This window comes from Nerophis lumbriciformis, linkage group LG01, assembly GCF_033978685.3.
Source record: "Nerophis lumbriciformis linkage group LG01, RoL_Nlum_v2.1, whole genome shotgun sequence".
NCBI classification, from domain to species: Eukaryota; Metazoa; Chordata; class Actinopteri; order Syngnathiformes; family Syngnathidae; genus Nerophis; species Nerophis lumbriciformis.
In genome coordinates, this window is record NC_084548.2 from 56658749 (window position 1) to 56677454 (window position 18706).

The 18706-nt window shown below is 40.6% G+C and overlaps 1 protein-coding gene and 1 non-coding gene across 2 annotated transcripts in view; both read right to left on the reverse strand.

Moving 5' to 3' along the window:
- spsb1 (splA/ryanodine receptor domain and SOCS box containing 1) overlaps positions 1 to 18629 on the reverse strand; it is a 66105-nt gene extending 47476 nt beyond the window's left edge. The window contains exon 1 of the mRNA XM_061987881.1: positions 18508 to 18629. The gene's annotated coding sequence lies outside the window, so the exon portion shown is untranslated. The remainder of the gene's footprint in view (positions 1 to 18507) is intronic.
- trnae-cuc (transfer RNA glutamic acid (anticodon CUC)) lies at positions 2152 to 2223 on the reverse strand. The gene has a single exon. It is a non-coding gene; the product is annotated as a tRNA-Glu (tRNA).
- Positions 18630 to 18706: the final 77 nt, after the last annotated feature.

Here is an 18706-nt window from a genome sequence, read left to right on the forward strand (position 1 = left end):
GGCAAAAAAAATATATACAATTTGAAAAATATTCATGCCCTGGCCAAACGTTTTTATTTGATGAATGAATCTTAGTTAGAAATGAATGGGTTATACTTGTGTGGCGCTTTTCTACTTTCAAGGTACTCAAAACGCTTTGACACTTTTTCCACACGCACATTCACACACTGATGGCGGCAGCTGCCATGCAAGGCCCTAACCACCACCCATCAGGAGCAAGGGTGAAGTGTCTTGCTCGAGGACACAACGGACGTGACAAGGATGGCGAAAGCTGGGGATCGAACCAGGAACCCTCAGGTTGCTGGCACGGCCGCTCTATCACCCGAGCCATGCCGCCCCCAATGACATGAGATAGTTGCAGCCAATTATTCCCAATGTAACTGCGGTGACATTTCATTTCAAAATGTACAAAGTTGGCCGTTTGTATTCTTAAGATGTTTTGGCCGATCTAAATTGTTTTTGATTTGTTAGATTATTGCAAACTACTGCAACTTTGTATGTATGTTAGAGATTGAAAAAAAAAAATGTGTGTTTATTTTAACAAACTAGATTGTGTTCTTGAATTGGGAAATGTTAAGAATAAATAAAAACAATGCAATTTGCTAATTGTTGTACTTAATATGTTATAACACTTATTCTAGTCTTTTGGCACTTTGTGGTAAGGATACAGTTGCTGCCTTCTGGCAAAAAGGCTTGCTTTAGGACCTATGACCGTACAAAAATCCCCTTACTGTACAGTACATGTCGACTCTGTTCAAACAATCCTATACTTTCCTTTTAACTCATGTCCTTAACTGGTTATCATATCTGCTTTTAGTTAAGACATGAAAGACGAGACATCCATCATCTTAATGTCCCGTCCTGCCACAAAAGTGTTGCATGCAAACCAAGTCAAAGCTGCTGAGTCATGCTGGGCTTTTCGGACTATACCCTCCCTTACAACAAGCTCTGCTCCTCCCCCCTCTGGTCTAGAAGCAGTCCCGTGCACCCTGGGCCCGGCTGAGGAGCTGGAACATGCCTTGACTTGTTGAGATGGCCCAGTGCATCAGACAGACAGAGAAGACACACAACCTTTTTGGTCAAGGACCTGAATACTGCAGCACCTGTGCAGGCCTGACTGTGGACGGACGAGGTGTTTCACTGCCACGGGTGAGTGTTTGAATACAAATGTATATCAGTACATATCATATACTACAGTATATGATATGTAAATATTACAAATATGTTATTTTTTTTATATTGCTACTATGGTACATTTTTAGTGTACTTTATACCTGCATTATCCTTTCCATCCTTACACTGTCCAACCTTTGTAACTGAGCTACTGTGTGGAACAATTTCCCTTTTGGATCATTAAAGTTTGTCTAAATCTAAGTAAGTCTAAATGTCTAACATGTGATATTACAAGTGAGCCAGATTGTGTTAAATTGTACTGCTAAGTAGCGCAAAGCACACGCTTAATGACGTCCATCCATCCATCCATTTTCAACCGCTTATTCCCTTCGGGGTCGCGGGGGGCACTGGAGCCTATCTCAGCTACAATCGGGCGGAAGGCGGGGTACACCCTGGACAAGTCGCCACCTCATCGCAGGGCCAACACAGATAGACAGACAACATTCATGCTCACATTCACACACTAGGGCCAATTTAGTGTCGCCAATCAACTTATCCCCAGGTGCATGTCTTTGGAGGTGGGAGGAAACCGGAGTACCCGGAGGGAACCCACGCAGTCACGGGGAGAACATGCAAACTCCACACAGAAAGATCCCGATGAAAAGTGTGTCTGTAAACCGATCGCCGCAGCGCAATCTGAACATGACCTGTTAGTGTTGTAAACACAGCAGCATCATCAAGCAGCGTCTTGACGCCAAGATGATACCATGCAAACTTTACCCAAGGTTACTTGGCAGCCCAGCGTCTCCATGACATGGTAGCTTCTTGGCTTGAATCCATTTGGCACTTTTCTATTAGCAAAAGCAGATACTAAAAGCACTCTTTCATTGACTGATTGATTGATTGAAACTTTTATTAGTAGATTGCACAGTACAGTACATATTCCGTACAATTGACCACTAAACGGTAACACCCGAATAAGTTTTTCAACTTGTTTAAGTTGGGGTCCACGTAAATCAATTCATGGTAAAAATTCAGTTCCCTGACCGGGAATCAAACCAGGGCCGCGGCGGTGAGAGCGCCGAATCCTAACCACTAGACCACCAGGGAAATCATCATGAAACCATCAAGACCATCATGTAAAATCCTTCAAGCCACTAATTGGCTAAGCAGATTCATCAGCGCTGTGCTACTGTTAATTTGAGGATAAACACACGTACCAACATTAGATTGGCTGTGCCTGAGCTTTGGACGCTGTAGTACAGTATTATACTGTACTCCATCATCTCCACTCTGCTGCCTACAGTCTTCTCTTGGATAAAATCCCCTTACAGTCAGGACCCTTGTTCTCCGCCTTTGTTGTTGTGTATTAGTGTGTTTCATTCCGAGTGACGCGTTTCATGCGCAATGGTATTCGCAGTTTTTCTTTTGTAAGTAAAACCGGTAAAAAGTGCTACGATCGAACTGTGCATTCAGCAAAATCAATGATACTGTCATCACAAACTCGATCTACAGCAGGTTTTCTTTTTTGTTATACAACAGTACTTAGCAAAAAGCAAGACAGATGATAGGCTAGGATGACATTTGTGTTACCAGTATTTGTAGTAAAAACAGTTAAGGACATAGAAAGTACAGAACATCCTGGTGTTCTCACACCGTCCTTGGTCCAGTACGTAACAACACTAATTTACAACCAATAGAAATCAGTATACTGCACATCAAAAAGATACTACCGTATTTTCCGGACTATAAGCTACTACTTTTTTCCAACGCTTTGAATCCTGCGGCTTATAAAATGTTGCAGCTAATTTATGGATTCTCTTCGCTGACGGCCATAATGTTTTTTGTTTAACAATTTTCATAATACCCCGACAAAGACACTAAGGTGTTTATGCTATGGCGCCATCTTTTGGACGAGTTCGCTCATTGCAGGTGCCGCGGGTTGGAAACAGTACTTCCTGTTTCGTAGCTTGAACTGGAAGTATGACCGTCCATACTGCTCAAAAGGATTCTTCATTCATTACTCCGAGCAACATTAGTAAGTTTTACAATATAACTAAAACAAATCATACTTACTAAACCGCTTTATTTGAGATGTCTGTATGTGTGTTTTCATACATATGTGTACATACTATCGTAATGTAATCAAGACTCAATAACTCAAGTGGAGTTATTGAGTCTGTTTAGCTAATTGGAGAGCTCGCTTCCGCAGCTAGTGGGTCCATGATGATTAACTTCTGTTTTGTTTGATCAGCCGTTTTACTGTCGTGTTACAAGCACCATTTGGAAACAATTAAGATGTGTAAATAAACATTTACAAAATATTTCCTACCAGTATATATCTGCAGCTTATAGTCCTGTGCGTCCAATATATATACTGTATTTCCTTGAATTTCCGCCGGGTATATAGTATGCGCCTGCCTAGGATTACCGCCGGGTCAAACTCGTTTCGCAAAATAATTAGCGCATGCTTAGCATTACCGCCGGCTCAGGATTAACGCCGGGTCAAACTCGTTTCGCAAAATATTATTTTTATTAGCGCATGTCTAGAATTTCCGCCGGGTCAAACTCGTTTCGCAAAATAATTAGCATATCCCTAGAATTTACGCTGGGTCAAACTCCTCACGTCACGAGTGACACTTCACCTGTCATCATTTTCAAAATGGAGGAGGCTGATTTCAATCATTTGAAATCGCATACCTACTCAGTGGCCTAGTGGTTAGAGTGTCCGTCCTGAGATCGGTAGGTTGGGAGTTCAAATCCCGGCCGAGTCATACCAAAGACTATAAAAATGGGACCCATTACCTCCCTGCTTGGCACTCAGCATCAAGGGTTGGAATTGGGGGTTAAATCACCAAAATGATTCCCGGGCGCAGCCACCGCTGCTGCCCACTGCTCCCCTCACCTCCCAGGGGGTGATCAAGGGTGATGGGTCAAATGCAGAGAATAATTTCGCCACACCTAGTGTGTGTGTGACAATCATTGGTACTTTAACTTTAACTTTAATAAAGGGAAGAAGATTAAGAGCTATTCAGTAGGATTTAAGGTCCAAGCTAATGAATATGCTAAAAAGAACAGTAAGCAGCTATGTTTTATTAATATACTGTAGCTGCGTGTGTCAAATATGAGTCATTAAATGACTCCCGCCTCCTGGTGGTAGAGGGCGCTAGTGATCCTTCTTGCGACTACTCGGCTGCAGAAGAAGCAACAGTTAGCAGCGATCGTTTATTTTTTCCTCTCGCTTGCACTTTTAACATGGAGGATTACATATCTAAAATAAAACAGTTTTCTAAACTGGACTTTCAATCGAAGCAGGAGGTAATAATTAAAGGAATATCTCCATCGAGACAGAGAGACTTTTAAAACTGAAGAAAGATAAGGAAGACTTCTATAAACGAATGAAGGAGCTGCGCATGGACTTCATTTATAAGTAAAGGTAAGACCATAATAAGGTTTTTTTTATTAAATGTGCTTTTCATGATGGTATCCTTACATCACACTCAAATTTATAAGCGCAGGCCTAAATTTACCGCATGCCTTTGGTAAGCGCCGGAGTGAGAAGAGGTTTTAAATGAATTACCGCCCCAGCGGCAATTCAAGAAAGTACGGTAAAAATATATTTTCCTATTAAAATTTGGTTAGTGCGGCTTAAACACCAACTCTATGTGCTCTATAGCCCGGGAAATATTTTAAATGATAACAAATACATAACTATGTGTCATTACTTTCAGCATACTATGAACTTACACTTGTACTTAATTATTTGTCCAAATACCCCATGACAGGCTAAGCTGTGTGCTTCATGTGTAGTACAGTATTAGAGTAGTAGACCATGGCACTAGTGTAAATAGTGATGTCATTGTTGGCCATAAGATGATTAGGCTTGTGGAATGAGATTGGATCAGCCAACAATGGAACAACGAAGAAACAAATTTAGGGGATTTTTTTCCCACTAAAACCCCTTTTGAGGGCGCTGAATGAAAAGTAAAGCCACAATAATACGTGTCTAAATCATACAATATCATTCCCTACTGCTGTCCTTCCTTCTTTCTACACTGCATATAGTCCAATCTCTAACCAACCAAGCAATGTAAACCAATCCTGGCATTTACTGTACATACGACTGTGAGCTCTGTTTCTGTTTCACAGTGGTCAGTAGAGTGGACTTGGAGAAGTACAGGTCAGCAAGGTCACATTGTGTGTGTGTTTAATGTCTATGCAGCAATCTGCAGTGTGCTGTGTATTCTGACACCTTCACTAGGACCTGTACAGACTTTTTTCAGTGATCTGTCTGCTGCAGTAGATATTTTTTTTAAGATCAGACAACACAGACTCACTCTGACTCCTCACATCAGTCCTGTCACTACATTGCACATTTGTATACCGGTACATGAATGGGAAGGGAGTTCCATTCAGAGGTAGGTAGTAACGCGCTACATTTACTCCGTTACATCTACTTGAGTAACTTTTGTTAGAGTAGCTAGAAATTGTACTCAAGTAAGAGTACTGTTATTTTAGAGATTTATTACTCAAGTAAAAGTAAGGAGTAGTCACCCAAATATTTACTTGAGTAAAAGTAAAAAGTATGTTGTGAAAAAACTACTCAAGTACTGAGTAACTGATGAGTAACCTGTTCGTTTAATGATGACGACAACAAATAATGCACAAAAACATAAAAATAGCAATGAGCAAATTCAGAGCCAGGAATATCTCTTAAGCAACTAAAACAATAATTTATATTAAATAATAATACATTAACATAAAAAAATTAAGGCAAATTGAGCCACAATAACTTAACAGCACCATAGGCTCAGTAGGCAGAGATTACAAAGGAAAATAACAAGTTAGCCTTTACGCAAACCATAAACTGATAGGTGTGGGCTGCACCTGGGAACACACTGTGCACTTCTGATTGATGTTTGTATGAATGCATGAGTGTGTGTGCGCTTGTGCGTGTGTGTGTCTCTGTCTGTCTGTCTATGAGGCTGCAGTGCGTTAATAAATGTCCCCACACAATGTACATTTGACAGTGATTCATAGCAGGGAAGCTAACATCAGCCTACGGTGACAGCCAAAATATCTACTAACGTTACTTACCGCGATGTGCTTCCTCAAAATTGACGTTGAGTTCATGTAAGCTTAAGCTTGTTGTTGTTTGCCGCTGAAACTTTATGTGCAGTTAATCATGTGACCGCCAGGCTCTGTTTGATTGGTGAAACGGAGTCAAACGTCACCAGTGACTGCATTTGATTGGTGAAACGGAGTCAAACGTCACCAGTGACTGTATTTGATTGGTGAAACGCAGGCATGCAATAGATCCTACTTTGAAGGTCTATCTGACAAACCAAAACAAACAAAGCGTGCATTAACAGATCGATAAAAATCAGTAGTGAGTAGCGAGCTGAATGTAGCTAAATGGAGCGGAGTAAAAGTAGCGTTTCTTCTCTATAAATATACTCAAGTAAAAGTAAAAGTATGTTGCATTAAAACTACTCTTAGAAGTACAATTTATCCCAAAAGTTACTCAAGTAGATGTAACGCGTTACTACCCACCTCTGCTTGTTTGTATCCATAACTCATGTATATCTAAATCCCTTACAATAATTACTGGAATATACGAAACTTCACCCGCAGTGGCCAATATCCAGTATTTATTTTACAGTCACACTGTTGGATTTTTTTTTTTTTGCTAAAAAGTTACTGAATCGATTTCAACTCACTGAATTGTTTCAGATTGTATCGGCCTAAAAACTTAATATTGTCCCTGAATTGTATCTGCAACCACAAATTCCGAATCGAATGGTTGTTAAAACTAATTGTTACACCCCTAAATAATAATGCGTTATTCATGATGATTCTGATTATGTTGGATTAATGGCATCTTGAACCAATTTAGGGGAAATAGAGTGCAAACAGCAGAGGTGCTGTTAATTTTGTCTCATGTTACCCCCCATTTTCAACCCCCTCTCAGTATCAGGCTTTTCAGTTGACAACCTAAAATAAGTAATGACATACCTAAACACGATAGCTGGTAAACTCCTACTCTGTCGTCATGACTCGACTTCTTCCAGGTCATTGCTCTTTCGCTTAAGTCCTGTAGGTGTCACGACCATGTGTTTCAAACTTTTTTGACTATCAAAACAAACACAAAGTTCACATTTAGCTGTAAGAGTGGTAACGCTAAAATTAACTAACAGAAAGGCAACTTGCTTCTCTTAAATGTAGGGTTGGGCATTGTTTCAAATTGAATTGCAATGACTTTGGTTCCGATTCCGAATTTCGATGCTGGTCCCGAACAATGCTCGATTCAGGTTCCTAAAAATACAGGATTATAATTAGTTTGCATGGTATTTCCATACCATAAATCCATGAATTTGCAGGTGCTTCATAATGTTTGTCGTGCATCCTCATTTGCACGATATATAACAGCCTTTTTTTTTATTTTACAAAAGTTAAGCCAAACCTTTGAGTACTTCCCAACACTGTCCATGGTTGTTACGGTTATGACACTTCCTGCTTCTTCGTTTTTCGGAGGCTGTTCCTTTCGGTTGGTCATCGAAACCAGGAACCGAAGTGAACAAATGTTCAGATTCCGTGAAAATCAGAATGTTAGTCCTGGTTCCCATCGATACTCAATGCCTAACCCTGTTTAATTGTGTGAGCATATATCGTAGCCAAAACTTTTAAGTGGCACTAACAGATTATAGAGCAGGGATTACTAAATGGTGGACGGGGGTCCAAGTCCGGAACCAGACCTTGTACTATATGGACTTGGACCTATAGTGAAGACATTAGTTCAGTATTTTAAGATTGACTGAGAACTTCTCTTGTTTTATACATTTTACAATATTGGTTGATCAGATCAGGAAATTTGAATTAAGCCAAAATACATGATACTACTCAGCCAATACTCATTGCACAGGTGTTTTAGCGGTTGTCTCTCAACTTGAAGGTTGCTGGTTTGATTCTAATCCGCCCTGTTACCATGTTCATCAGTCATCAGTAGGTGAATGAGGTAACAGTGTGATAGCGCTTTGACTACACTTAAAAGGTAGAAAAGCGCTATGCAAGTGAAAGCCCATTTACCAATACAGAGACAGACGAAAGAGAAGCGAGACGAGTGACATGAAAGAATAAGTGGTATACAGGGAAAGAAGAAAGAAATGAGCAAGAGGACAGAGACGGGGGAAAGAAGAGTGGTACGTCTCTGCTTTCGGCTCCTGCCCTCCCTTGCCCAGGCCACAGTTTGTGGTAGAGCTCGGAGTTGAGAGAGAGGACATAGAAAAGCTAGGGACAACAGCAAAATAAATACACATGGTGCTTTCTAAGAAAAGGAAAGTGGACAGTGAAAATAGAACTTAGCGTAAGGACATTTTCTGCATGTGGACCTAATTTAATTTAATTTGAATAACTGAATGCTAGAGAGGATACTCATTCACTTGGATTTGTAAAACAAAATTACACAGCTCAAATTATATTTCCACTGTGCAATATCACTGTCACAGCAGACAGAATTTTTTACTGCCAATAGAGCTTTGTAAACGTACTGCACAGTCTGAGGTCAGCGACCTTATGATAATGCAGACCATTTAAGATCAGAAACCCTTTACGATTTAAGATCCGTACTGAAAGACCAGTTTGTTGAGCCATTGTTGTGTCCTTTTCAAAGTTTCCCCAAAAGTTTATGTTTGCCTACAGTATATCCCAATGCATCAAATCCAAGGACAAAACGTTTATTTGCTGTCTAATGCATTCTAAAAAAAAATTAAAATCAGCAGTTCAGCTGAAGGGGAAGTGAAACTACAGTATAGGTCTTATACCGCATACATCAGGGGTATTCAGCTAAATTGTTTTGGGGGCCGCATTTCCAGACAGCACAGAGGGGCCAGACTTCTCCCGTCACTTTTAGTCTTATTTTGTATATTCCGGACCCCAGTGTTTTATGAGTGCTATTAAGATTAAAACATTCATGCAATGATCTGCCAATGTGTTTACAGGGGTCCAGGTTCCTCTACAAAACAGGAGCACTCAGATGTTTTAGAAATTTGCTGCAAAAATTTTTGTCTCCCAAATTTTGAACTGAATTCAGGGAATTCCTAGGCCGTATTTAGCTACAAGTTGAATGTCACTTGCATACATACTATAAGGGAGCACAGGTGTTGTACTTAAATGTCATATTAATAGACAAGTATGTCTTCTTTCTATTTAGAAAACACAGATAAGAGGGGGTTACAACTTCCACTATTGTTGACCACTTTTTGCTTGATAAGAACTAAACATAACAAGGGCTTGTTAAATATAAATGACGGTGTTGTTGTGTACAAACAAATCTGCAAGCCTGAGTGCCTCAAAATCCATACATACATATTTACTGTATTTTTTTAAATATGTAGAATTTCCATTAACCTGACAACTCTCCAGGTCACTGTGTGCATGCGACGGGGGAAAAAAGCTCTAACTCATGTATAAATCTATAGACGACCCAGCCTTTTTTCTATGGGGGACAAAGTATTTAGGTCAATGTTTCTTTTATCTTGAATCTTAACATTGAAAAAGCCTAAATTGTTCTTGCCAATACATAAAATTAGTCAGACGTTTGTAAAATAATAAATATGGCCTTGTGGTGACAATACAGGCTACACTGCACAATAGTTGTCAACAACTTGCACTTTTTTTAACTAGGCCATCAGAAAGTAAACAGAAAGTCAGCAATCTTGTCAGTCATGTAGTAGCTTAAGGCTCCAAATCGGATCTCAGGTTAGATTGTTGAGGTGTGACACGCGGGAAACAGCCCGCTGCTTGCTAAGCAAGCAAGAGCAATACTTAAATGTGGGCTGTGTTTGGCTCGTCACAAGGAGACGGGGGCTGCTGCTTTTGACAAATGAAAGCAGGTCGGCATCAGTGAAATGAGGAGTGGACACAAATTCAGTTACATCACTTTCATAATTATTTTTGACTTAACGCACCAGTCTACAGTTACACAACTAGAATAGCATCATATGATAGCATAGTGTGTTCTAGCAGCATTACATCCCTTCCTCCTGTCGCCCGTATGCAGGCGACCGCAGAGATCGCTCTCTAATGTCCATGTTGTCTTGTCAGCAAGCAGAGTCCGCAGGGACAGAACAGTATGGAATGGTCCAGGCCGGACGAAAATAGCACTGCAGCTTGCGAACACAAGCGATCACGAAAAGACTTGAACCGATTGCGTTTTGCTTTACATGGCACTCCTAACAGATAGCTACAAATCCATGTGAGGTAAATCAAATGAATGCTTTTTGTTGCAATATCATGAGTCATGACACAAAGTCTATTCTTGGATCAGGGGTGTGTGTGTGTGTTTGCTCAAGTTGTGCAAACTTAAAGTGACGCCGCACACCAGGAAAGATGGAGGGAGTGTGAAGGGGGAATCAAGAATCTATTTGGGAATAAGCTTTTGGTCACTTTGAGAAGCAAAGTGCACACTCATCAGTTATATAAGCAGCGGTTGGCAAGTGAGGATGGAGGTTTTTTTTAAATGATTAATTTCTTTCTTTGAAAACAGGCGATATCATCCACATATTGTGTGTTTATTTTTCAGAGCTTGCAAACAATGGCCACCAAGGACTCAAGAATTAGGTGGCAGCGGCACCGAGGGCCATGTGGCGGGGGTACGCGGCTGCTGTGGGTGTTTCTCTGGCAGTGTCTTAGCTGGTTGTTGTGAGGAGTGAGAACGAAGCAATCAGCAAGTATACTGCCGCAGAAATTCTTTGCAATAAGAGGCCCCGCGGATGACAACAGGAAAAATGGACTTCTACTTCTAATGAATTTTACTACAGTGTAAGACTTTACATGATGACAGAGTCCAGATGTACACCAGAAAGCAGAGTTCAACATCAGCATGGCCTTTTTGCTGGATTGAAGCGTCCCTCTTGAACAATTTTGCAGTCTTTTACAATTCTCTGCTGCCATCTGGTGACCAAAACGAACTTCAAGCACGCAGCAGAAGTATTGTGGTTGTTTTCTGTCAAGATCATATGACAGGTTTAAATGTTGTCAAAGAAAAAAATGCATGTTAATTAAGATGCAGCATATTATTTTATGGGGCATAAATACACGGTGTAAATGGTGAGTGGTTTCATATTTTTTGTAATTGGTAATACTAAATTGGCACTAGTGTGAGAATGCGAATGTGACTGGTTGTCTGTCTTTGTTGGCCCTGCGATGAGGTGGCGACTTGTCTAGGGTGTAACCTCCCTTCTGCCGGAGTGCAACTGGGATAGCGATACCGAAAAGGATAAGCGGTAGAAAATGGAAGGATGGATGTAAAAATGAAAAAATAATGGAAACTTTTCACTTAAGCTGTTTTTTTTACTCTGTTGTATAATACATTTTGCTCTGTATAAAAGCCCAGTGATTTTTTTTTGTATTAATATAATTATGTGAACGAGTGAGTCTGTTTTTTACAAATCAGAAGAGCAACACAACAAATGAAAACCAAGTAGGGGGAAAAAAATCTGTTTGGTAAATGAGACTGGTGGTCTGGCGTGGGCGACTGTTATACGACAATGCAGATGTTTGCCTCTGCAAGGAGCCACTGCATTGCTGCAGAGGAGCTTGGCATTTTTTGTGGGCCGCATCACTACAGAAGTTCCAAAACTATAACAGTAGATACTAATTTGTCAAACTGCAGACAAAAGGTCAGCGGAGAAGGGTTGGATAACATGGTTTTCCAAATAAAGTTGTTTTTTGTGTGGACAAATGATGCAGTACATATCGTGGCGCCTGACATAATTGCTAATGATTCAGTAGCACTCTACAAAACTGACTTGTATTGTACATTCAATATCCTCTAATTATTGATGATGACATACAGCTGCTCTAGTCACGTTGTACTAAGCAGCCAGAACAGAGAGGTGTGCAGAGATTTCCTACGTCAATTACCAGTTGTATTATAAGCATCATCTATTTCTTCTATGCCTTCATTGGTAGTTTTTGTGTTGGCGTCACAAAAAGACACTACAAGTCAATAAAAAGGCCAAAACACACCAGTCGAGTTAATCCTTAATTTTCACTTCTTTTTTTCCCCACATTGCACAACCTTTGCACTGGTTTAATTTTCAGCTTCTACGCTACTTTAAAAGATGAATGTGCTATTTGAAAGATATTTGATTGCCTGACATATTACTTGTTTAGTCCATTGATAGTTAACAAAGACACATTTTTAAAAGTCATCTCACATTGAAAACATTAAAAGGTTCCCACTTTGGCAAATTTCAAAAATGTTATACCAATAATATGTGTCCTTAGAGCCAGTTTATGACCACTACATGTGAGAAAAATGATGAGATGGGAGGAAGGCTGAGTAGCAGAAGAAAACCACACAGGCACAGGAGGAACCTTTCAACCACTCGTAAACCCTTATTTAATATGGGTGTTTATTAGAGATGTCCGATAATGGCTTTTTTGCCGATATCCGATATTCCGATATTGTCCAACTCTTAATTACCGATTCCGATATCAACCGATACCGATATATACAGTCGTGGATTAACACATTATTATGCCTAATTTTGTTGTGATGCCCCGCTGGATGCATTAAACAATGTAACAAGGTTTTCCAAAATAAATCAACTCAAGTTATGGAAAAAAATGCCAACATGGCACTGCCATATTTATTATTGAAGTCACAAAGTGCATTATTTTTTTTAACATGCTTCAAAACAGCAGCTTGGGATTTGGGACATGCTCTCCCTGAGAGAGCATGAGGAGGTTGAGGTGGGCGGGGTTGAGGTGGTGGGGGGTAGGGGGTAGCGGGGGTATATATTGTAGCGTCCCGGAAGAGTTAGTGCTGCAAGGGGTTCTGGGTATTTTTGCTGTTGTGTTTATGTTGTGTTACGGTGCGGATGTTCTCCCGAAATGTGTTTGTCATACTTGTTTGGTGTGGGTTCACAGTGTGGCGCATATTTGTAACAGCGTTAAAGTTGTTTATACGGCCACCCTCAGTGTGACCTGTATGGCTGTTGACCAAGGAGGCATTGCATTCACTTGTGTGTGTGAAAAGCCGTAGATATTATGTGACTGGGCCGGCACGCAAAGGCAGTGCCTTTAAGGTTTATTGGCGCTCTGTACTTCTCCCTACGTTCGTGTACACAGCGGCGTTTTAAAAAGTCATAAATTTTACTTTTTGATACCGATACCGATAATTTCCGATATTAAATTTTAAGGCATTTGTCGGCCGATAATATCGTCAGTCCGATATTATCGGACATCTCTAGTGTTTATACATATATAATACATCATATAAATATGCATATTTTATCGTTCCAACATTTTGTGTCAATGTCTTATGTTATATATTCATTGATCATTTTTTATTGTTCTGTTCTTTATATGTTTTTTTAGAGCCTGTCGGAGATGAATTTATGGTTTGTCATAGACAATAAATATGCATAAATATGCCAAAGAATCACTTAAGTAAATATCTAAACACAGTATTTATAAACAGGTACTGTTCAAACTGTGTTTAATATTACAGTGGCCAAAATATTAAATATACTTGGTAAATAAAACCTATGCCTTTTTATGCCCTACTACGCTACTGTATTTTAATGTTGGTCATTATGGTGGTACTTGGAGAGCCAAGTGTTTTCTGAGGTGATAATTGGTGAAACAAGTTTGAGAACCACTGTCATATCACATTGTATCATACATATATACAAGGGCTGTCAAAATTATCGAGTTAACGCATGTGTTTTTTAATGCATTCTAACTTGAAAAACGTAAATAAAAGTCAGCTTATAATGGAGCTTACGGGAGCTATGACGTCATTGTGTCTATTCCGACTATAAAACCCAATAAATAACCATCCAAAAAGCACCAACAATACTATATATATATATATATATATATATATATATATATATATATATATATATATATATATATATAATATATTTTGTGACCTGAAAATTAACCAAGTATTGGCGATCTTGTTATCAGCCAAAAAAAAGGGCATCATAAAATAGAGAGTAGATTCAGCAGAAAATAGACATTATAAACAAAAAGAGGTAGCTACATAGAAGCAGTCGGACAAATTAAAAAAAAAACTTCAGACTTCCGCAGGCCGGATTTTGGACGCTGGGGGCTGCATTTAGCCCGCGGGCCATAGTTTGGGGACCCCTGATCCAAACTTTACCGCTGCCAAGTATTTTTTTCTATACCGTTATTGTCATATTTTCAGAATGTGTTTGTTCTATTTTTGCCCAAAGTAAGACAAAGAAAACAATCTGAAGTTGTCTTTATTTTTTAGTAGTAATGTCATGATTTTAATAGTCCGGCCCGCGTGTGCACAGATGTATCCCTCCATGCGGCCCCTGAGCTCAAATGAGCTCAAATTAGTTGGACCCCCCTAATGTACAGTATTACAGTATATGTAACAGCTGCAGCCAAAAAAAAGGGCATCATAAAATAGAGAGTAGATCCAGCAGAAAATAGACATTATAAACAAAAAGAGGTAGCTAACAGAGAAGCGGTCAGACAAATTAAAAAAAAAACTTGAGACGTCCCGCGGGCCGGATTTTGGACGCAGGCGGGGCGCATTTGTAGTTTGGTGACCCCAAAGCCAAACTTTATTGCTGACAGGTATTTTTTTCTATACTTTTATTGTCATTTTTTCAGAATGTGTTTGTTCTATTTTTGGCCAAAGTAAGACAAAGAAAACAATCTGATGTTGTCTTTACTTTTTATTTTTAACGACGTGATTTTAATAGTCCGGCCCGCGTGTTGGACACCCCTGATGTACAGTATTACAGTATACAGGTATGTAACAACTGCAGCCAAAAAAAGGGCATCATAAAATAGGGCATCATAAAATAGAGTAGATCCAGCAGAAAGTAGACATTATAAACAAAGAAAGGTAGCTAACATAGAAAAATAAAAACTTGAGACTTCCCGCGGAAGGCAGCACGGTGAAAGAGGGGTTAGTGCGTCTGCCTCACAATACGAAGGTCCTGGGTTCGATCCTGCGCTCGGGATCTTTCTGTGTGGAGTTTGCATGTTCTCCCCGTTACTGCGTGGGTTCCATCAAGGTACGCCGGCTTCCTCCCACCCGCAAAGACGTGCACCTGGGGATAGGTTGATTGGCAACACTAAATTGGCCCTAGTGCAGACCTGGGCATTCTGCGGCCCGCGGGCCACATCCGGCCCTTTGTGCGTCCCTGTCCGGCCCGCGTGAGGCCAATCATAAATTACAAAATACATTTAAAAAAGTATCTATGTCGAGTGTGCAATACAACGGTTCTGCTTTTGTTTTGAAAAGCGTTATTTGTATTACTTCCGTGTGGACGTATGCGCGTGTGTGATTGTGAGCGGCAATCACAAATTACAAAATAAAGTTTAAAAAACATCTATGTTGTGCGCGCAATACAACTGTGCTGCTTTTATTTTGAAAAGTGTTATTTATGGGCGTATGTCCGGGTGTAACCTGTGAGTGAAGGTGCACAGCGACAAGTGATGCCCGGTTTACCCCCGAGACGGTAAAAAGAGAAAAGTTGATGACGAATGCCGTGTTTTCAACAAGACATGGACTGCCAAGTATTTCTTTACAGAAATTAAAGGTAAAGCCGTGTGCTTAATTTGTGGTACACAGGTTGCTGTGTTCAACGAATATAATTTGAATCGCCACTACATGACGAAGCACGAGGAAAAATACCGGAATCTGTCCGATGAAGAGCGCGCAAGGGAGGCTGATGCGTTGATGGTAAAACTGCAAACCCAACAAGGACTTTTTGCCATATTTCACACCCCCAGAATGCATCCGTCATGAGGACAAGTTTCGTCATTTCTCACAAAATCGCCAGAAAAAGTAAGGCGTTTTCTGACGGAGAGTTTATTAAGGAGTGCTTATTGGACTCTGTTGCACTGATATGCCCGGAAACTTGGAGCTTCAGCTGAAGAACAGAACGGCCGACTTTGACTGTTTTTCGCTGGCTTTGGATGAGAGCTGTGATGTACGTAACACCGCCCAGCTGCTCATCTTCTTACGTGGGATAACTGCAGACTTTCAAATCACGGAGGAACTGGCAGCCATGCAGTCAATTAAAAGGGACAACCACAGGTAATGACTTGTTCACAGAGGTAAATGCGTGTTTGGACATGTTAGGACTGAAATGGGACAAGCTGGCAGGTGTGACAACAGATGGTTGTCCAAATCTGACGGGGAAAAATGTTGGACTTTTAAAGAGGATGCAGGATAAACTTTAAATTAACCCTGTGCAGAAATTGACATTTTTGCATTGTTATACATCAGGAAGTGTAGTGTAAGACAGTGTTAAAAATAAAACCATCAAAAGCAATCTGCTTTTGTATAAAGTTAAAGGCCTACTGAAATGCGATTTTCTTATTCAAACGGGGATAGCAGGTCCCTGTTATGTGTCATACTTGATCATTTCGCGATATTGCCATATTTTTGCTGAAAGGATTTAGTAGAGAACATCAACGATAAAGTTCGCAACTTTTGGTCGCTGATAAAAAAGCCTTGCCTGTACCGGAAGTAGCAGACGAGTAGCGTGACGTCACAGGTTGTGGAGCTCCTCACATCTGCACATTGTTTACAATAATGGCCACCTGCAGCGAGAGCGATTCGGACCGAGAAAGCAACGATTTCCCCATTAATTTGAGCGAGGATGAAAGATTTGTGGATGAGGAAAGAGAGAGTGAAGGACTCGAGGGCAGTGGGAGCGACTCAGATAGGGAAGATGCTGTGAGAGGCGGGTGGGACCTGATATTCAGCTGGGAATGACTAAAACAGTAAATAAACACAAGACATATATATACTCTATTAACCACAACACAACCAGGCTTATATTTAATATGCCACAAATTAATACCGCATAACAAACACCTCCCCCTTCCCGTCCATATAACCCGCCAAAACAACTCAAACACCTGCACAACACACTCAATCCCACAGCCCAAAGTACCGTTCACCTCCCCAAAGTTCATACAGCACATATATTTCCCCAAAGTCCCCAAAGTTACGTACGTGACATGCACATAGCGGCACGCACGTACGGGCAAGCGATCAAATGTTTGGAAGCCGCAGCTGCATGCGTACTCACGGTACCGTGTCTGCGTATCCAACTCAAAGTCCTCCTGGTAAAAGTCTCTGTTGTCCCAGTTCTCCACAGGCCAATGGTAAAGCTTGACTGTCATCTTCCGGGAATGTAAACAATGAAACACCGGCTGTGTTTGTGTTGCTGCAGCCACCGGCCGCAATACACCGTTTCCCACCTACAGCTTTCTTCTTTGCTGTCTCCATTGTTCATTGAACAAATTGCAAAAGATTCACCAACACAGATGTCCAGAATACTGTGGAATTTTGCGATGAAAACAGACGACTTAATAGCTGGCCATCATGCTGTCTCAAAATGTACTACACAATCCGCCACGTCACGCGCTGACGTCATCATACCGAGATGTTTTCAGCAGGATATTTCGCGCAAAATTTAAAAATTGCACTTTAGTAAGCTAACCCGGCCGTATTGGCATGTGTTGCAATGTTAAGATTTCATCATTGATATATAAACTATCAGACTGCGTGGTCGGTAGTAGTGGGTTTCAGTAGACCTTTAAGTAAGGTTAAATGAAAGTATTATTATTATTATTATTAATTATTATTATCATTATTGTTTATCTTACGGTATATCAAAAATAATATTGAGCAAAATGTAATTGAAATATTGTCGATGTGGCCCTCCAGCAGTGCTCGGGTTGCTCATGCGGCCCCCGGTAAAAATTAATTGCCCACCCCTGCTCTAGTGTGTCAATGTGAGTGTGAATGTTATCTGTCGATCTGTGTTGGCCCTGCGATGAGGTGGCGACTTGTCCGGGGTGTACCCCGCCATCCGCCTGATTGTAGCTGAGAGCGACCCCGAAAGGGATAAGCGGTAGAAATAGATGGATGGATGAATGGACTTCCCGCGAACCGAATTTTGGACGCTGGCGGGCCGCAATCGACCCGCGGGCTGTAGTTTGGGCACCCCCGCCCTAATACAAACATATTATTTTTATTCATATTTTTGTATCTGTACTTTAGGGAAAATCTATTACTTCAATGTGACACCACCTTATGGAATTATTAACAATGTTTCAGAATAATTCCCTCCAATAGTAGGCTTGAGAAGTCTTTAAAGTTTGAAGAATATTTCAGTGCGGTTTGGCATAGGCCAAATGATGTACCATTTCAGCGTTTGTTTTGTGTTTTTTTTTTAGGAAAACTCACCTAGGATTTAACTAGTTAAATAAGACTGCTGTTCTTACATGGCCCGGAGTTGGAGGGTAAACACGTTTTGGGATTATTAGTTACCATGTTAAATCCTGCCTCCCAAAATAGCCTTATATGTCCCCACTTACCAGCTGACTGTGACCTCAGCTCCAGGAGGAAGAGGAGGAGGAGGAGGAAGCAGTGAGCCGGAAGGTGCCTTTAAAAACACACACAGACGTTTACTTCACTTTCTTGTAGTAACGCGGACACATTCCACCTAGTTGTGAAAGCCGCCATGAAAGTTTAGCTAGGTTTTTTTTAGCGAACATGCGTGGAGTGTAGTTATAG